Source organism: Mirounga leonina, unplaced genomic scaffold (genome assembly GCF_011800145.1).
Source record: "Mirounga leonina isolate KUSES-001 unplaced genomic scaffold, KU_Mleo_1.0 Mir_169, whole genome shotgun sequence".
Classification (NCBI taxonomy): domain Eukaryota; kingdom Metazoa; phylum Chordata; class Mammalia; order Carnivora; family Phocidae; genus Mirounga; species Mirounga leonina.
Genome location: NW_023270431.1, coordinates 19297662 through 19317737, shown reverse-complemented (window position 1 = coordinate 19317737; position 20076 = coordinate 19297662). Strand labels below are relative to the sequence as shown.

Here is a 20076-nt window from a genome sequence, read left to right as displayed (position 1 = left end):
CTGCCTCTGCCTACAGTGTGGGAAAACTATTTTGCAAAAGGCAGCTTAGTTCTGTTAAGCAAGGCCCTGACTTCTCTAACATCTCCATTGCAGAGCAGGGCCTCAGTCCCGTGTTTGTGTATGAAAATAACCATTGTGTTGATTTCCCCACAACTGCCAGTGCTAGAAAAAGGAATGCGAGTCTATCTGGAAGCTTCTTTGCAACGTTCATCAGCAATAGTGTCTCCTTATTCTACTAGTCCTGTCAAGGTTTCACAGCTCTTAGTAGCCCAGTCTCAGGAACTGCATTTGCTCTCCTTCCTGTCACAAGCTGGAGGATGAGGGGTGGACCTGGGGTGGACCCGGGGTTCAGCATGTTCTAAGCACAGGAACATATATCTGTATGGTGGAAGCCATATAATTAAGACACCTGCACTGTATTATTAAAAGGGTTAATATTCAGAACGTGTCAAGAATTCCTACGGATCTATAAGAAAAAGATACCCCATTTAAAAATAGGACGTGGGTCATAAGCAAGCAATTTATGGAAGAAATACAAATAGTCTACATATGGGTGCAGAGATTTTCGTGTCTTTTTATATGAGCATTGTTTAAGAAAATGCGGATAAGAATGAGAAATCAGATTGGCAAAAATGAAGGTTAATGAGCTTAATGAGTTTCATCAAGGTGTCAAGGAAACTATTCAAGGAAGTATGAAGTAGAACTTCCTCTTCAGAGGGCAATTTGGTGATTGCTATCAAATGTACAAGGTTGTTATGAGTTTGAATTTCAAAACCCTAATTAAAGTTCCTTAACTTTCCTCCTTAGAAGACAGTTTGGCCTCAAGCCAAGCAAAGGAGGAAAGAGGAGAGGGAAAGAGGAGAGGGTGGGAAAAGACAGAGGATCTCTTAGCTGACTCCTGGTTACCATGGTCCAGAAGAGGGCCGGCCCTTCTGGTTACTGAGCACTCCCTGAACAAACCCCGTGATGGTAGGGCATCTCCTGCGGTTAGATAGGGGCGGTCTGCAAACCTCTGCATCTTGGAGCAGCTTGCTCAGAGAACTTACGTGATTAGAAGTGTCAGAAGCCTGAACCACTGTCCTAGCTGATGGGCCCACCCCCGGGAGAGGAGGGAGATGTCCCACCCTCCCCCATCTGTCTGTGGAGATGCTCTCCTAAGTTCTACTCCAGTCCCGTGACTGATAATTCTGTCAAACCATTACAAGTACCTTCCCCAAGTACCTTGGGGCGCTCAGCCCACTAATTCACATTGTTAGCTAACCCCCTTGTCTCTCATCTTAGCTGGATTACAGAGCTGAACTTAACACTGTTTCACTTCACGAGAATGTTTTTGTAGGATGGATCCTGAAAAGTGGAAATCCTGGGCAAAGCACACGAGAGCCCACACTCAGATGATTTTCTACTTGATATTTTCATGTTCAGAAGTTCACACTCTAAACAAATGAACAAAAAAAACCTATTTTCAGTAGAACCCTGAGGCAGTGTGCAAGGTGGAGTCATTACAGTGAGCTGGGAATGGTACAGAGGCTTCTCTACGTTTCCCCAACTCCACTCTGCTATGAATGGATGTCACCTTCAAACCAGCAGCTCCATTTTTAGGACTTCATCTGTAGAAATAATCACATATAAATACAAAAACATGAATAGGGGTGGGCATAGCAGCATTGCTTACAGTGTTTAAAAACAGGAAAATAATGCCCAGGAATAGAGTGACTAATTAGATTGTGGTATATCCTAATGATGAAGGCAGCCATTGCAAAGCGATTACAAACGTGTATATACATTCAATTTACTAATGTGATACCAGCTGTAGTACATTGGCTTTAGAAGGTCTACATTCAGAAAATATGTACTGAGTGTACATATAGGATGTCAGATATTATGATTCGTTAATATCAAGCAGAAAAAAATAAAGGACCACTAATACGTGCGTATATATTTGTGAATCCATAGCGAGTGTTGACAGAGATTTCTTCTAGAGAGTGGAATTATAGAGGCAAAGAGAGGAAGTGGAGGAAGATTTTTGCTTTTTATTCTAAATATTTCTGGTAAGTTGAACTTTTTACAATGTACACGAATAACTTTTGTAATTAAAAACGATGCTAACAAAGTTATTTTTACGTGTTTGGGAAAAGAGATTACAAATCCAGAATGAAAATGGGTCAGTGTTGAGGCACAAATCTAAGCTCTCTACCTTGGTGATTCCCTACCTGTGTACTCTTCATTCTATATAATGCATTTTTTTCCCCAATCAATAGAGACCAAAATAGAAATATCGGGTCAAAACAAAACAAAACAAAACCCTTAAGTCCCCATTGAAAGAACAAGAAGAAAACTTATGTGAATCTTGTTTTTATTTTGCTGGGAAAAAAATAAACATAAAAGAAGCATGAAGAAAAAGGTTAATACATTTGATTTCAGGAAAATGTAGACTTTCTAAATGGCAAAATACACAGAAAGACAAAGACAAGCTGGGTAAAAGTATTTGCAACACATGGAAAATGGTTAATTTTCTTATTTTACCAGGAACTCTTAGAAAAAAAAAAACAACCAAGAATTTAATAGAAAAATAGGTAAACTACATGGACAAGCAGCTCTCTGAAGAGAAAAATAAAACATACATTACTTAATTAAGCAAATAGGTAATGTCTGCTATGTGCCAGGCACTAATCTAAGCAGTGAAGGAAACATCATAATTCTTGCTCCCAAGCAGCTTACATTCTAGTAAATTTGAGGAGTCTTGACTGCACTGATTGAATTTATATACTCTAATACAGAAATCCCACCAACAGAAACTTCTGTTACAGATATCCTTGCACAGTTATATAAAGTTGTAGATAAGAATTGCCTTTTAAATGTTTCTTATAATGGAGACCCTGGAATGACTCAGATAGCCTTTAGTAAGGATTGGAATTAGAGGATACACATATACTATAGAAATCTGTGTAGTCACTAAAACCATGAGCTAGTCTTCTATCTAATGACTTGGAATAATGTCCAAGATATTATTAAATTTAAGTATCACACTGCAAGACAGGTTGCCTAGTAGGATTCTGATGTTAATTTTTTTTTTTTAAGATTTTATTTACTTATTTGACAGAGACACAGCTTGAGAGGGAACACAAGCAGGGGGAGTGGGAGAGGGAGAAGCAGACTTCCCGCGGAGCAGGGAGCCAGATGTGGGGCTTGATTCCAGGACCCTGGGATCATGACCTGAGCCGAAGGCAGACGCCCAACGACTGAGCCACCCAGGCGCCCCTCAATATGTTTTTTTAAACATAGAAATAATGATAGTTATAATACAGCTGACGTTAGTGCACAAGATATCCGAAGGAATCCACATAAGCTAATGAACATTAGCTGTCACTGGAGGACTTTTCTTTCTAAATTATACAATTCTGAATGGTTGATTTTCACTATTTATTTTTAACTGAAAAAAGGGAGAATTTTCAAACCATCTTACATTTTAGGAATTTTTACATGCGGTTGCTTAGAGACACATATCAAATTGAGCTTTACTTCTTGGGGAGTCTGGGGAGTGGTCAGTGGTTTTTTGAGAGGTAATGACAAAAGCTTTGATATAAGTGGGTGATTGTGTACCATTTTCATCAGAACCTTAATTGTGACAGTGTTTTGGGTTTCTGTTATTCTCAACCTCAGAATTAAAGGAACTTGTCTACTCCCAAACTCGCAAGAGATTGCCACATCACCAAAGGACGTTATAAGAGAGTGACTTGTCAAGTGGAGAGATACCGCTGGGATACAGAGTTTCAGGAATACACTTACAACCATGGTTAATTGAATGGGAATCCTGTGAAACCTCTGTTAGCTTTTTGTGTGTGGGTATCGAGATGTCAGCTGACATGGTATGGCGGTCATTTCTAGTTCCCATTGTTTTAGTGCCCCCAAACCAGAATGTCTTCTCCAAGGATACATAGACTATAGATTACTGAAACCTTTCTTCAAGACCCTAGTCACCATTCCTCCTGCCTGAGTCTGCTCTCTCTCACACCTGAACTCACTTTGGGGAATAGATCTCATTTTTAAGGTAATTACAATAGCAGAAGCTTTTTCTTTTCACTTACTCATTTTTATTACTGATAATGTTTTTCTCCCACCTTCCCACTTTTAAAACCATAGAGTTATCCTTGATCTTCTTCTTTTTCTCCATCTTCCCTGAACTTCCATCCTTCATGTTCTTAACACACTCCACATTTAGTCATTAAATACATACTTGCTTGCTATCTGCCAGGCACTGTTCTAGGTGCTAGGAATAGTTTGCCAGGGGGGGAAACAGGCAAACATTTCTGCATTCCTGGAGCTTATATTTTACTAACAGTGTCCTGCAAAAATCTTCAAACGTCATCTTGTCGAGCCCTTCATCTCAGTTTCAGTTGAAATGTTTCCCTCTTCTTCTCCCTGCTTCCCCAGAGAGGCAGGGAGGAGCCTGCCTCCCTGACCCTTTACCCCACTAGAACGGAAGACAACATTGGAGTCCACCCTCTCTGCCTCTTGTCAGTTTTCTGCAATCTAAAACAGCAGAAGTTGAGATGTCTTCTAGGGATCTGTTAACTTATTTCTAACCCTGTAACAGAAAAGTCATTGAGCCAACAGAATGCCAAGGTTTGGTTACCTTCTTGAGATGAAGGAGGGATATTTACAGCAGGGATGGGGGGATGTAAGAGGTTTAAGACAAATTCTTACTAACGGTTCTCTAACAACACAAGGCAGAGAAAGGCAGCCCCAAATGAATAAAGCCCTAGACAGATGTGAGAGGGCTGGTGAAACAGTAACATTTGTTGAGCACTAAGGAGGGGCTTTGTGTTCATTATCACATTTCATTGTAACAAATCTGGGAGTTCAATATTATTGAGACAGTATGAAGAAAACCAAAACAGGAACAAAACCACATTCATACCTAGGTCTGAGTGAGTCCAGAGCCCTGGCATATACATTCACTTGGCAGAGGGAAAGGGATCTAATGCTTTTGCTTAGAAATCTCTCAACCAACTCTGACACACAGAAAAAAAAAAAAAAAATTTAAAGAGAACGGATATAACTTAATTCCCAAGGTTCTGGATTTTGATAAAGTAGTGATCTATTTATGTCTTTTTTTTTTTTTTTAATTTTCAAACTAAACTTCTCCATTACGTTAACATTTCTATTTTTCCATAGTAGAAAGTATGCTCTTCTTACTATCCTTAAAAATAAAATAAAGACCCATCTAGGAGTGGCCTAACAAGTAAAAACAGAGTCCGATGCAGTGTCTGGTGGGCCTTCCTAGTTCCTCTCTTTATGAATATTATTTCACGATGGATTAAATACTTGCTTTTGGAATTTAGTGGCCTTTCCCAAACTGTGTTCTTTTGGGAGACACTAATCTGAATTTAAAGAACAAAGGATTCCTAAACAAGTAAGATTGAGTTATAATCCCACCTGAAGTCACACACAATACATATTAGCATATTCAAGACAAGTGTTTAACTTTGGTTAATGGTTAAACAGATTAAACAAGCTTGTTTTTGTGGGGGAAAGACTCTTTTCCTTCAGTATTCTATTGTAATTTACTTTTTCTCCATCTCCCAAAGCCAGTTACAACTAGAAACAAAATTGCTGTATATTTGATTCTTTGCATATCTGGTTAGAAAACCAAGGGCTGGGATCCTTTCATGAAATCAACCATGAATATAAAAGCTTGGACATGAATGTCACTTAGTTCATGAGAAATATACCTAGAAAAAAATTACATGCAAAAAAAATTTGCAGTGACAGATTTATTATAAAATCACCACCGTATTGCTCTTGGAACCATACAGTTTCAGCATTACTTAATATTTTATTACATAAGTAATTAATATGATTCATCATCATTATAAACTGTGTTTTGGTTCAGATGTAATAAAATGGATTGTGGTCAAAATTCAGGTTAATTTGAAATAATTGTGTATCTTTTTGCTAGCTGGCTTTTCTTCAACTCTACAGAAAGAGCTTGCACAATCTAAATGCTCTCATGTCAAGGATTTTGCAATCAAAATCATAGTACAATGGAAATACCTTGAGCACCAACCCACGTCTACTTATTTCCAGCAAAATTTTATGATCATGTTAGTAGTGGAAGTGGAATTTGATAAGTACATCATAATTTAACATTGATTCATTCATTTAGTGTTTATCGAGAACCCACCAAAGGTCCAACACTAGCATTTGAGGCATCAGACATGCAGAATTCTAAACATCTGAGTTCCAGCCTGGAGAAGTGATACGAGGGAAATAGGCATTCAGACTACAGACGCTTACTGAGATTCTCTGTGTGTCCTGCATTGGCTAGGTTCAAAGAAGAGTGGTGAACTCACAGATCCCCCGCTGTGATGATGATGCTTGCAGACTAGCAGACTTGTAGACAGATACTATTTATCACCCTATTGTAACTTAGAGTGGTAGAAACTAGAGGACACAACTAATGGGAGCATCTTGAAAGGTGACATTTGTGATTTTCTTTATGCAGAAAACAATCTTCCTTGCTTATTTTTTTCTTTAGGGAGTCTCCTTTCTTAGGGTTACCTTTGCTTAAAATGGAGAAACATGTACTCAGAATTTGCCAGAAGACAATTTTTATCTAAGGATTCTTAGCCACTGAGATGTGAGTGACTTTTCCGAAAAGGTCTTTAGACATCTGACACTCTGATCCTGATTACCCGATATAGATCCAATCCCTAAAGCAGATTATTGGGCACCATCCCAGGGCTTCTGATTCTGTAGAACTAGCATGTGGCTCAAGAATTTTTATTTCTAACAGGCTCCCAGAAGTCACAGATGCTGCCAGTCCAGGGCCCATGCCCTTTAAGAAGCATGGTGTAGGGAATTAAATATACCAACTTCCCAAGCAAAACTCATTATTAAAGGACTGTGAGGCAGATAATGTCTCTGTCTCACAGGAGGAAGAACAAGGCATAAGTTATTTATAAAATGCAAATTTAAGTAGGTAGGCAAAACTAAGTGAAATAATAAATATTTCATATCCTAAATGCAACGATTCTCTTGAAGTTAGAAACTTCCTTCTATCACGGATTTTCCAGATTTGAAATACTTTGAAGTTGGGATACTTTATGATTTGACTTGAAATAACTCTTCTTTTCCTCTCCCATAGACAGAGGTTTTAGAAATTTAGAATTAAAAAAAAATCTGACTCCAAATAAGTAGCGTAATGTTAGCCTTTGTGATTAGAAGGCAGCCCCAATGACGTGGGGACTGTGTTATTTCCTGTGAACAAGCCTCTTGGGAGATAAACCTCTGAGGGAGCCTCATCAACAGCAAACGGCACTAGGATGGTGGTGCAGTCCAGAGCTGGTGGCATGAGAAGACAGGCGTTAAGATGCTTTAAAGAAGAACGTGAAAATGGAGAGAATCTATATTTTAATCTACTTGCCATCTGAAAATCCATGTCTCTAGTATCAAGAGGATTACATCGACCTGCTGAATTATTAGTAGAAACATAATAACCACATCAAGAAAAGTATCTATGCTCAATTATTCACGCACCCCCCCCCCACGTCTGTTACAGTAAAGTATACTTTATTGGCTTGACACAACACAAATTAATTTTCCTACAGTTCTGGAGGCCAGAAGTCTGAAACCAACTTGTCAGCAAGGCTGGATTCCTTCCAGGGGCTGGAGGGGAGGTTCATTTCCTTGCCTTTTCCAGATTCTAGAGGCCACTCATATTCCCTGGCTTATGGCCCTTCCACCATTTTCAAGGCCAGCAGAGTGGCATCTTCAGATTTTCTGACTGCGATGCCTGCTTCTCTCAACACATGCGCTTTCTGCCTCTGACACCCCTGTCTCCCTCTTTTAGGGACCTTGTGACCTTGGGTCCATCTGGATAGTCTCCCCATCTCAAGATCCTTAACTTCATCATGTCCGTAAAGTTTCTTTTGCTATTTAAAGGAGCATATTCACAGTTTCAGGGGATTCGTATGTATACATCTTTGGGGGGAGGGCATTATTTGACTTCCCACATATGTCATTTATTTTTTCTGGTCAAAAAACACTTGCAGTAGTGTTTTCAATATGAGGTGTTACATTTTTCAGGAAGAAATCAATAAATGGTGTTATGTAGAAGAAAATGACCACGAATCATTCATTCACTCAGCAAAAATTTGTGTTCACAATGTGCCAGGCACGGGGCAAGGAGCACTCTGCAGATACAGATAAGACCGTATGAGGCTGTCGAGTGTGGTGCATATGAGCCGGGACTCTGAAGCCTAATCATCTGGTTTTGAATCCTGGCCTCACCATTTCTACACTGTGTGACCTGAGCAAATTACTTAATTTCTCCGTGCCTCAATTTTGTCACTTCTGAAATTGAGATAAAATTAGAACTGTTCCATAGGGCTCGTATGACGATTCAGTGAGATTCTCCATAACTCCTCTGGCACACTGGCCGGCGTGTGGAGTTCCATAAATATTGGTGTTGAGGCAGAGAGCGAGAGGACAGTGACTAAAGAGCATGGAGTATATAATGGCCACAGAGAACTTGGAAGGGTTGTCCAGAGCTAGGTCTTAAAAGATCAGTTTCTTGTAGTTAGCTGGGGAGAAATAAGGGACATGTGGTGAGAAGACCAGTGAAGGATTGGAGACCACGAGGAATGGCTGAGGAGCCTGGGGGATGTTAGCCGGGACCCACATGAGAACTGTATTTAAGTACTGTGCTTGGGCAGTTGGCACAACAAAAGAAATTAGACTTATTTTACTTCTATCCAGAAAAAAATATCCAAGCCCAAGTGGAAATGGCAAAAACATTCATCTTGATACTTGAAAAAAACTTGTGAATAATCAGTCCCACCCCCCACCCCCGCCCGCACCCGAGGGTGATATAATCCTTTCTCTGTGCACCACTATCAAAATACAGTCTTCCTTTTTTTTTTTTTTAAAGATTTTTATTTATTTATTTGAGAGAGAGAGAGCAGGGGGAGGGGCAGAGGGAGAGGGAGAGAGAGCATTTTAAGCAGACTCCCCACTGAGCATGGAGCCCAACGCTGGACTCGATTTCATGACACTGAGATCATGACCTGAGCTGAGAGCAAGAGTCAGACACTTAACTGCCTACGTCACCCAGGCACCCCTACACTGCCTTCTTTATGGGGTGATCTGTCCTACACCCATTTTCTTCTTTACCCTTGTCAGTAGAAACCCAAGTACTTTCAGGAATCAGTGGGCCATAAACTATAAGGGAGGCTGGGCTTCTCCCCAGCCCCAGGGGTGTAAGCCAGGATTGGTCTGAGCCAAGCATGGTAACCACTGCCTTTGTTGTTATTTAGGTCAGGAATGGGCATTTGTGACCCAAGAATTGGAGAGGAAGGCCTTTGGAAAAGTCTTGATCTCTTCAAAAGATGAATGAGGGAAGTGAGTGCTCTCTTACTCTGCTCTGACTGTGAGACATCTTTGTGTGAAGATGTGATGCCTGGAGGTGTGGCATCCATCCTGAAGTGGGAGAGGATACATCTAAGGACAAAGCTAACCTCTGAGGAAGGCAGAGCAAGAAGACAGAAAGGGTCTGGATCCTTGATAAGCTGGATGAGCTACTAAATTATCCAGCCCTGGAATCATCATGTAGTATGTCATTTATTGTACTAATATGTAATATAGGGGAAAAAAACACATTTTTCCTTCTTACAGCCCAGAAAGCATCCTGCACATCAAACTAGCAGCACAAACCCCTTGACAATTCAGGGTCTCAGCAGAAAATAACCACAGACTCTCTGTTGGCCTTATCAAAATGCTGGCTTTGAGAATGAATTTTGAGTGAAGATTACTGACCTGACCTGATTTTCTGGCAGGAGATTCTGTTAGGTACATTTTTGCGTTCATTTTTATTCTCTGTTTATCCTCAATTTTATCTTTTGGATCAAGTCATATCATTAAAGTGCTATTATCCAGCCAATTATAGTTCACACTACAGGGTGTCTAATAATGGAATAGGTTCCCTGCATTAACTAAATTCTGTCCAGAATTAATTTCTACGTAGGTAAAAGAGTTAATTTCCTAATTTCTAAAATATCTACCATCCTATGATATCAAAATGTGTAAGCATTGCACTAACTCACTATATATTGATAAACTGATTCATCTGCTATTGCAAAAATTCAACCAAGAGATAGTCAGGAAACTATGTCAACAGCAGCAACAAATTAATGGAGGTTGCAGCAAAAGATTATTTAATAAATGTTCTTCTCTTGTGTGGGAGAACTGTCCCTGATTTCTGCTAAATGTCCTTTTGGGACCATATACCCCTAATCTCCTTACAGTCTTAGGCTTCTCACTTCATTTCCTCTTTTACCCCCTCCAACTGATCTTCATTTTGAATCAGGATAAGTTGAAATACTTTGCTGGCCCAGTTTAGGTTCTGGAAAGGGATAGCTCCTCGGAGATAACAGTGACATGCCTTTCTCTTCTCACACTGCTTCTCTTTATAGATTTTACAGGACCCCTGCCTGCATTTACAGGTGAAAATAAAAGTAGTTTCATTCTGAGGCACATCCTTGCCAAAGTTTGTTGAGAATATCGATAAAGGACAACACATTTGTAAGAATCCTCTCTTTAAAAGCTGAACAGAGTGAGAAAATCTGATCTGTCATCGCCGAGTCTAGGGAAGAATGTCAGTCCAGTCAAACTTTAATCACAATGTCTGATTCAATGAAAAGACCAAGTGTTTCCACTTCTCGCTGACACTTTTCTAGTTAGAAGGCGATGGTTTCCACAAGTCTGCTGCTATGTTTCAGTCGCTTTTATAGAGTCCATAACCCAGGGACACCTGGGTGGCTCAGTCGGCTAAGCACCTGCCTTCGGCCCAGGTCATAATCCCGGGGTCCTGGGATTGAGTCCCACATCAGGCTTCTTGCTCAGTGGGAAGTCTGCTTCTCCCTCCGCCTGCAGCTCCCCCTGCTTGTGCTTTCTCTCTCTCTCTCTGACAAATAAATAAATAATATCTTTTTAAAAAATAAGGTGCATAGCCCACATTTTCTTATTTTCTATATTTGTAGATGCTCTAGCATTTGGGTCCTCCCTGACTGGTATAATATTGTAATTTATAATAAGAAACACAGGTTTCCCCCACTATCTGAAAGTAGAGCACTCCCGTGAAAGGTTTTGTAAACTGCAATTTATATGAAAATATTTTGTGACCATTCCCAAACCCCCAAAATAACCTCTCTTCGGCTTTTCCAACACCTTAGGATACATCTTGCTAGCAGTTGCACAAAATAGAGACAAAACACAGACGCTCATAGACACAGTTCAAAGCTGTGGCAGTCTGATGCTGAGTGTGATTCCCGGGGAAGCAGCCCCTCTCACTGCTCGGTCCGCGCTGCCTCTGTAAAGGCTCTGTGCACAACAAACACTGAACGCTATTTCCACTAAGTGAGAATCCTCTTCAGATGGTGTTTGGTTATCGAAAACAGGTGCTGAGGTACATCGCTCTTTTTTAAAAAGTGTTCTAATTCAAACTTTTGAAAAGTGGGAATACTTGTATGTATCAGGTCTGAGTCCCATTTCTGGAACAGAGCTCCTAAAAACCCTTGGAATTTCCTAAGTGTTGAGAGTGACAAAGGTGTCTTTTGTTATATTAGTGAGATAACTTTAGGACTGAACCTAAGGAGGGGGCAGGTTGCCAAGGGAACCAACCATGTGATTAGACTGCTGGAATTTTCAGTCCTACACCCAGACCTCTGAGGAGGGGTGAGGGGCTCGAGATTGAGTTCAGTCACCAATGGCCAATGATTTAATCAAGCATGCCTATGTGAGGAAGTCTCCATAAATCCCTAAAGGATGGGGTTGGGAGAGAGCTTCCAGGCTGGTGAACACTGTGGAGATTTGGGGAGAGTGGTGCCCTTAGACTTAGAAGCTCCATACCCTTGGGGCGCCTGGGTGGCTCAGTCGTTAAGCATCTGCCTTCGGCTGGGGTCATGATCCCAGGGTCCTGGGATTGAGCCCCCGCATCGGGCTCTCTGCTCTGCGGGAAGCCTGCTTCTCCTTCTCCCACTCCCCCTGCTTGTGTTCCCTCTCAAGCTGTGTCTCTGTCAAATAAATAAATAAAATCTTAAAAAAAAAAAAAAGAAGCTCCATACCCTTTCCCCATACCTTGCCCTATGCAACTCTTCCTGAACTATATCCTTTTATAATAAGCTGGCAATCTGGGAAGTAAAATTTTTCTCTGAGTTCCGTGAGTTGCTCCAGCTAATTAATCAAACCCAAGGAGGGGGTCGTTGGAACCTTCAGTCTATAGCTGGTAGGTCAGAAGCACAGCTGACAAAACTGGACTTGGGATTGGCATGTGAAGTGCGGACTGGGGGGGAGGGGCAGTCTTGTAGGACTCAGCCCTTAACCTGTGAAATCTGATGCTATCTCCTCTTTTTTTGTGCTGCTTTTTTTTTTTTTAAAACTACTTCAAGATAGAACTAGGTAATAATACCTGCCCAATTTATTTTCAAAATGTTTTTAGAGAGCAAAGATATTAACAGATGTATACTAGCGCCTGATTAAAATCTTTAGAGACTCAAGGCCCCCAAAGGTTATGAAGCCCATTCTCAATATATGGTTCTAATGCGGGCACATGGGTGGTTCAGTTGGTTAAGCATCCAAGTCTTTGATTTCAGCTCAGGTCATGATCTCAGGGTGGTGAGATTGAGCCCCGCCTCAGGCTCTGTGCTCAGTGCAGAGTCTGCTTGGAGATTCTCTCTCTCTCTCTCTCTCTCTCTGCCCCTCACCCCACTTGCACTCTCTCTTTCTCTCTCTAAAATAAATAAAATCTTTATATATATATGTACATATATATAATTCTATATAAAAATAATACTAGGCTATAATGTAAGTGGAATGGAGGCCAGCAAGAGCCTAATTTTATTTTCACATGACTTCTATAGTCTAAAAATATAACTATATGTCAACATCTTTAAAAAAAATATTTGGTACCTCTTTTCCTGGTGCCCTAGAAATGTGCTTAATCTGCCTTTGGATAATCAAGTTCTAATTGAGCACCTACTGTGGGAAGCTCTGTGCTTTATGCTAGATGATGAAATTGGGTAATATGACAGTGAATGAGTGATGGCCTTCTTGATTAGTTCTTGAGGTCATCAGAAAAGGTTTCTCTGAGGAGGGAACTTTTGAGTGGAGGCCAATCTGTGCTCCTGAGTAAGGAGAACCAAGCTATGGAAAGATCAAGGGAAGAAGCAATCTAAGAGGAGGAAGTGAAAGAGAAACAGGATCCTGGAAATCAAGTAATTTCCCAACTAGGCAGGGAGACAGACATGGCTAATTTTAACAGTGTGTTTGTTTCCTGCTGTACTAGCAATGACAACAGAGTGCTCTGAGAACCCCGAGGGAGGAACGATTAATCAGAGCTGAGAAATGTGCAAGGGCTGCACCCAGCAGGGTATATAAAGATGTAGAGCAGCTCTTGAAGATTGAAATCCTGCCTTCACCAGAGAGCCAGCTTGCAGAAACAGACTGGGGCTGCTCTCCACATTTGCCCAATCCGGGTCTCTGCCTGGAAATCTGTTTTTAACCAGCACGCAACTGATCGGAAGACATTTTGGAAGTTTGGAGATCAGGCCTTGGAGTCAGCCAGATGACTTGGCCACTCGGCTTACGTGTCACTCTCCCCATCTGTGACGTGAGGATACTAATACAGTCTTCCGCACTGGGTAACCCTGTGGACAAAGCGAGGTAGTATTTGTACAACGTCCTCTATTCTGGCTTTTTGTAAGAAAAGTACAGCTTTGGCTATGACTGAGTCAGGAACTGACTGAGTGGTGCCAGAGGTCACGTAGCATAATCTCAGAATCTTACCTGGTAAGAGAAATGACAGAGGCAAGGTTACAGCCGTCAGGCTAGGCAAAGGGAGACCAGAAGAGCAGTGTCCGGGCTATGGGTTTCCCCCGGGCCAGAGCCCGGTGAACAGCTGCGAGGTTGTCAGAGCTTTGTAGGAAACTGCTGGCTCGGCCTCGCCCTGTTTTTCTTTTTTCTACTTCCTCTTTTCAAATGCAAATTGTTTAAAGTGTTTCCCATCGTAAGATCCAAGCCTCGCCCTTGGCTTAATCAACAGAAAAAAAAGGAAAACCCCTGGAAAAGTGAGGGAGTTAGCTGGGCAGAGGGAGGTCAGGACTGGGAAATAATGGGTTGACCCAAACCGCTTCTAGAGTCCATTTAGCCTGAAAAGCGCTGCCAGCAACCAACGAGCTCATCCCTCGCAACTGGTCTGAGGAGCCCAAGGAGGGAGGCAGGCAGTGCTGTCCACTCCCGGCCCTCTTTGACTCTAGCACTGTTCATCTCATCCTACACTAACTACCCAGAAACCAACGCTCTGACCACACAAAACCACTCACTTTGGGATAGGTGTCAGAAGAACCGTTTTTAGGAAATGGTTTACCAGGGTCAATTTATTTGTAGGTAGGTATATGAGAAACCAACCTGCCTTTCTAAGCTCCAGTTAGCTCCAAATATGTATGAGATGATGGAAATTCCTTTTGGGGGATGATTTCTTTTAAGCCCTACTATCTTCTTTCCGTAGTTGTGGTAGAGTAACAAATTTGGCTCCCATTGCTGCAGTGAGAAGGGGGTTTCAGATTTTGTACTTTGTGGAAGGAGGAAGGGCAGTAGGACGCCTTGTAGGAAGGAGCCACTCACACACCACGGCCTCCTGCCTTCCAGAGACAGTGAGGAGCAAGAGTAAGAGGATCATGGCTTTGGGCTCAGCCAGGCCTGGGTCCAAATTCCTGACGTGCTTGGTACTAGCTGGCTCCTGGAACAAGAGGCTTTTGCCCTTAGACTTTTCTTAATCTGTTACATGCCAGGCCCTCTTCTCTGAGCTGGTAGCTACAATAGTCATTCCCTTGCCATCCAGTTTCAGCCTGAGTGACCAGTTATCTGATCATCTAGCCTACTGGGGGCCCAGAGAGTCTTCGTATTGTGAAAGCAGGTAAAGTTTATCAACAACCAAAGCTTTTTAACTACCTTATCTCAGTTCAAAGCAAAGAAACCACTTTTTATAACTGGGATGTATGTGTGTCTTTCTGTCTATATAGATTTTATATATAAATTTATTTATAAGTATATAAGTATATATATCTTCGTATATATAAAATGTGTGCTACCGTATTTTCTTAAGGCTAAGAACATTTAAGTTTTTGCATTTAGTCAGTGCTCTAGGGCTGGTTCTGAAAAGACAGTATTACCTATATTTTGCAGTTTGATTCTTTTATACATGTATAAAATAACTTGTAAAATAGCAAGCAAGTCTGAACAAAAATTCTGGACCAAGAAAGAAAAATAAAGAGTAGTTGTGGAATCTAAAATGATCAACTGAGTCCATATGTGTTATAACTCATATTTTAGGGTCTTTCTGTCCCCATCTCGTATTTTAATAACCCCTCGTGTACGTATATGCATATATACATATGTACCACGTAAATGTCATACACACACCCAGACACACACATGTATGTAGCAGGCACCGTCCTAAGCTCTTTGAAGGTATTATCTGATGTAATTCTCACAGCAGCCCTGAGGCTCAGAAAAGTGAAGTCTCCTCTTAGAGTTTGACAACGTCAAATTTTGGTGTAGTGGCTGAAAATAATATCCTCGATTATTTGAAAAGATATATTAAAATGCCTCTTTCATTTTCAATTACTCGTCTTGTTTGAGGCTGGAGTTTCTTCGTTTATTTCAACCAAAACAATATACAGAAACAGATTGAAGGAATGGACAGATGAGAATCGAGTTGCCTATTAAGCTAAATATTAAAGAGATTTGCAAACATATAAAACAATGTCGCTCGTATTGCAGCCTTTTTTGTTTGTTTTGGAAAGGATAATTATTTTTCATAGTTTTACATTATGATAACATGTAGTGGGCTTATTTTTGTTATTTTAAATGAGTTAATAAATAAATACATGTAAATATTTAAATTTTTTTATCAATCAATAAATATATAAAAAATAAAGCAAGAATGATGCTACATTATGTCCAAGAGTCAGGGAATGAGACAAAATGATCCTGTGAGACTCCCTCCAGCTTGAAGTTTTCATGATTCTAAAATTTTTGTCTGTTGACAACTCTCGTTAAACCTATTGGAGGCTTAGCCATCAACAAAAAGCCCAAGTGAAGTCCAATATATTGGCTCATGTTTTTCTCAAAGAGGGCCGAACCCCACATCCCAACCCCGTCCACTACAGAGCTTCCATAGAACACAGTACTGTGTCAGCCGGGGTGAACTCCATCTGCCTATCTCACAAAAGAATGCAGTTCTGTACGAACATGGTCATACCTTTCGGGACATGTGAGTGAGGGTGTATCAGGGCAATTGATTATTTCTTTTCTGCATTGAAAGCAGAAGCACAGGGATAGAATGCTGACGTAAAGAGTGACCTGGATCATTAGAAGAAATCTAACCATTAACATCAACTCAATTTCGAACATCTTATTTGACATTTTATTTATTAGACAAATATTTATTGAGTGTCCAAGATATGCCATGTATCAAATACATAATATTTACTAGTCACAGGTCTAGAAGAATGCTTTCTTTTTCCCCCTGAAAAATAACCTTTAACCAGAGCACTATATTAAATGTTTCATACTTAAGTGTCCTCTTCATTTTGGTCCACATCCAACAGTATTTTATTTTAATAATATGAATTCACCAACATTTATTCTGTACATATGCTTGCTGATGACTGTGGGTAATCTAATCCTTGGGGGAACCAAGCCATATGGATTTGGTCCATCTCTTAGAAAGTTCACAACATAGATGGGCAATTATAAGATGTATGCTCAGGAAATGCAGTCACTACAACAAAGGAGTAAATGAGTATTAGATGGTATGAACTGTGCATAGCGCAGGGACAGAAACATCTCTTTGACCTGAGGGGTGCATAGAGGGACCTTTGAAGAAGAGCATTTTAGTGACAAAGTGGGAGGACATGTGGGCTGACTCTGAGGGGAGAGGACAATCGTGGGTGTGGGGACAATGTATATGCTGTTTGACTTGAGAGAATGGTTTGTAGGGATCCTGGTAATCTTTTCCTTAACTTCTGATAAATATCTCTTCTTTCTTTTTTTCCATGAAGTCCACCTGCTGCAAAGATGAGTGTTCAAAGACCTAGGTCCACATCTCTTGAAAGCCCCCATGATTTGCGCTTAGTGTTGTCTTCATCTGGATTGTCCTTCCCTTGCGTTCTCTGGTGGATTAATTACTTCCATTTACTACTCATTTTTCAAGGCCCGGATAAAATTTTACCTACTCTGACATACCTTCTTCAAGCAGAACCCTCCTTTTTTCTGTTCCCATGGCATAATGCTCATCTTAAATAATTATTTATTTTGTATTCTCGGCATGTCATGTTCATCTTTGCATCTCCAGTTTCCTCAAGAATCCTGGCATGAAAGAATATTATGCTTGTTGAGGGAATGAATGAGCTGGTTCTAACACTCATGAGATCAATTTCACCTCTTCTAATGACCGATTTAATACCAATTTGACACTATCTTTTATAGATTCTGAGCAAAGTGAGATACTCCCTCTTTTCCTAATGTCAGAAAATCTTGGAGAAAAGTATTGACTGTTATTTGCATGGTCAAGTGTTTTATCCTAGACCTGGGCATCTGAATAAAAGAAATTGACACCTGTTTCTTGCTTTTTACTCATACTCTTCTAGCACTCTATTTCTGTGCTAGCACTTCCATTTTAGACACTTGAAAACAAGACAGGAAGGCTGCACCCCCAACCCTCCTCCTATATGCTTTTCTGATCACTACTGACATTTGGGGCTGGATCATTCTTTGTTGTGGAGGGCTGTCCTATGTAGGATGTTTAGTAGCACTCTTGCCTCCACTCACTAGATTCCAGTAGATATCAATTGTGCAACCAAAACTCTCTTCAGACGTTGCCAAATAACCCCTGCAGGATAGAATCGCTCCTCGTTGAAAACTACTGCTTTAGGTCCTCCCTTTAAACACACACACACACACACACACACAAACACACACACACACACTCTCTCTTCCTTTCAGCCTTCTTTCTTTTCCTCTTCCCCTTCTTTCTTCCTCATCCTTTTCTTGGCAAATGTCATCATAATTTTCCCTTCATCCTCAGCAACTAATTCTCAGGAAAAACAAGTTAACATTCTCTCAGGAAACAGAACATGTGAAGCCATTATTGGTCACTAATGACTTAGGGTAACCAAACATCCCAGTTTGACAAGGACTGAAGAAGTTTCCAGGATATGAAAATTTTGGTGCTAAGATTGGGGACATCCTGGGCAAACCCCCAGAATGAGTTGGTGTCCAATCCTTTTTACCTCTGACCCCTAAGGTCCAGTCTGTGTATAAAGTTTCATTCATAGAAGCCCAGATCAAATATCTATTAGTTATAAAAATGGAATGACATTCTATTTTTTGTGCTTTTATAAATGTGCTAAAGCTGATTCTTTAACACCCTCCCACCAGCAACATCTCTCTTACCTTTTTCCCCCCTTCCCCAATTGCCTTATACACACACTACACCAGCACCTTTCATTTGTCCTAAATTTCCAAAATCTCTTCTCTCTTTCTTTTGAGGATTAACTTAACCTCTTTCCTTCCTCCTCTCACCTCTCAGGTTCTCCCTCCATTGCCACCTTTCAACATAAATTCCAGGAACTGACTTGGCAGTGACAGAGAAGACACTCCCTGGGTAGGTGGATGGGTATTGGAGGAGAGAAACAGTGGTCTGAGTCATCATTGGCTTGTAGGGAGGAAGAACAACACTGGAATCATTTACATGTAATATCACGTATGTATTAGTTTATGAGCTACTCCCCAATAAGAATAGCTAGAAGTGGGAGCAGAGGAATGAGAAAATCCTAACAGCTGAGCTTTGATGGGATGTGAGGATGGAAAATAGAAGACACAGCCAGGCAGGTTTCTGTCCTAAGTAGCTGTGGGGAGGGTATAAGGCTGCCAGCTCAGTACTAGTTCCTGAGTATGTAGCAAGGGGCAGAGGTCAAGGGTAAGGGCATTAAAGGGGAATACAATTTGCTGTTTCACATCGCTGGATAAAGCCAATGATATGTTCTTCTGGCTAGACCCTTATCTTCAGCTCCTTTCTCCCCAACATCGAGTCCTTTTAAACCTGGTTACCATGCAGCCAGCTAATTTGTCTTTCCTTCAAATGTTTGAGGTCACTACACCACCACCGCAAAATCTTTTCTTTAGCGAAAGTTCTAAAACACAAGAGTAAGCTCTGAGGGGAAAATATTAAACTATGAGGTTACTGCTGTAATATCAAAGGCCACTTAAAAGAAGATGGAAACACTTCTCACGTATGGAAGCACTAACACTTTTGAGAAAGAGACAGAAGGATTACTGGGCTCTTAGTCTGTGCACTTAAGATTCTGTTGCATTTCCTACACGTAAAAGGTTTCCCAAATAGCCCTCATGATTCATATTTTAAATGTCATGAAATTTGAATTATTTGCTTCACTTACAAATACCACTTTTTTCCGTTTGGGGCAAAAGATCAAAGCATCTGAAAGGAGGAGGAAGGAGCCGATTGCAGACAAGGGCATTTATTTCTATTTATGGGATTTGAATTCTGTAGAATGACTGAAATCATTTTTATGTTTCAGGCACATAATGACTCAGCTCTTCCTTTGCCAGTAAATGTAATTATTAATGAACCTTGCCCTGCCTTTCCCAGAGGCAGATAATGCTTTTTATTTCATTAAGTCCAATTCAATCAGCAAGAGCTTCTGTTTGCTGAATTCTGAGTGGGTTGAGCATGCTGTGTGTGTTTCATTTTTAACATTCATTTAACGTTTATTATAAAAATTGTTATATTATCTCTATAGCCATAGTCTTCCCTAACAATCCTGTATCGAAATCATTCTGGAAATATATTATCCCTTTGGGGTCTGTATTACTTTTCTATTGCTGTTGTGACAAATTACCCCTGACTTTGTGGCTAGAAATAACACAGATGTTTGTCTTCTAGTTCTGGATGAGACAAGCCTGAAATGAGTTTGCCTGGGCTAAAATTAGTGTCAG

The 20076-nt window shown here is 40.6% G+C and overlaps 1 long non-coding RNA gene across 1 annotated transcript in view; it reads left to right on the top strand.

The window, feature by feature from the left end:
• Positions 1-13635: 13635 nt before the first annotated feature.
• The window catches only part of LOC118017362, a 26186-nt gene continuing 19745 nt past the window's right edge, over positions 13636-20076 (top strand). Inside the window, exon 1 of the long non-coding RNA XR_004681130.1 lies at positions 13636-13719. This is a non-coding gene — a long non-coding RNA (uncharacterized LOC118017362). The remainder of the gene's footprint in view (positions 13720-20076) is intronic.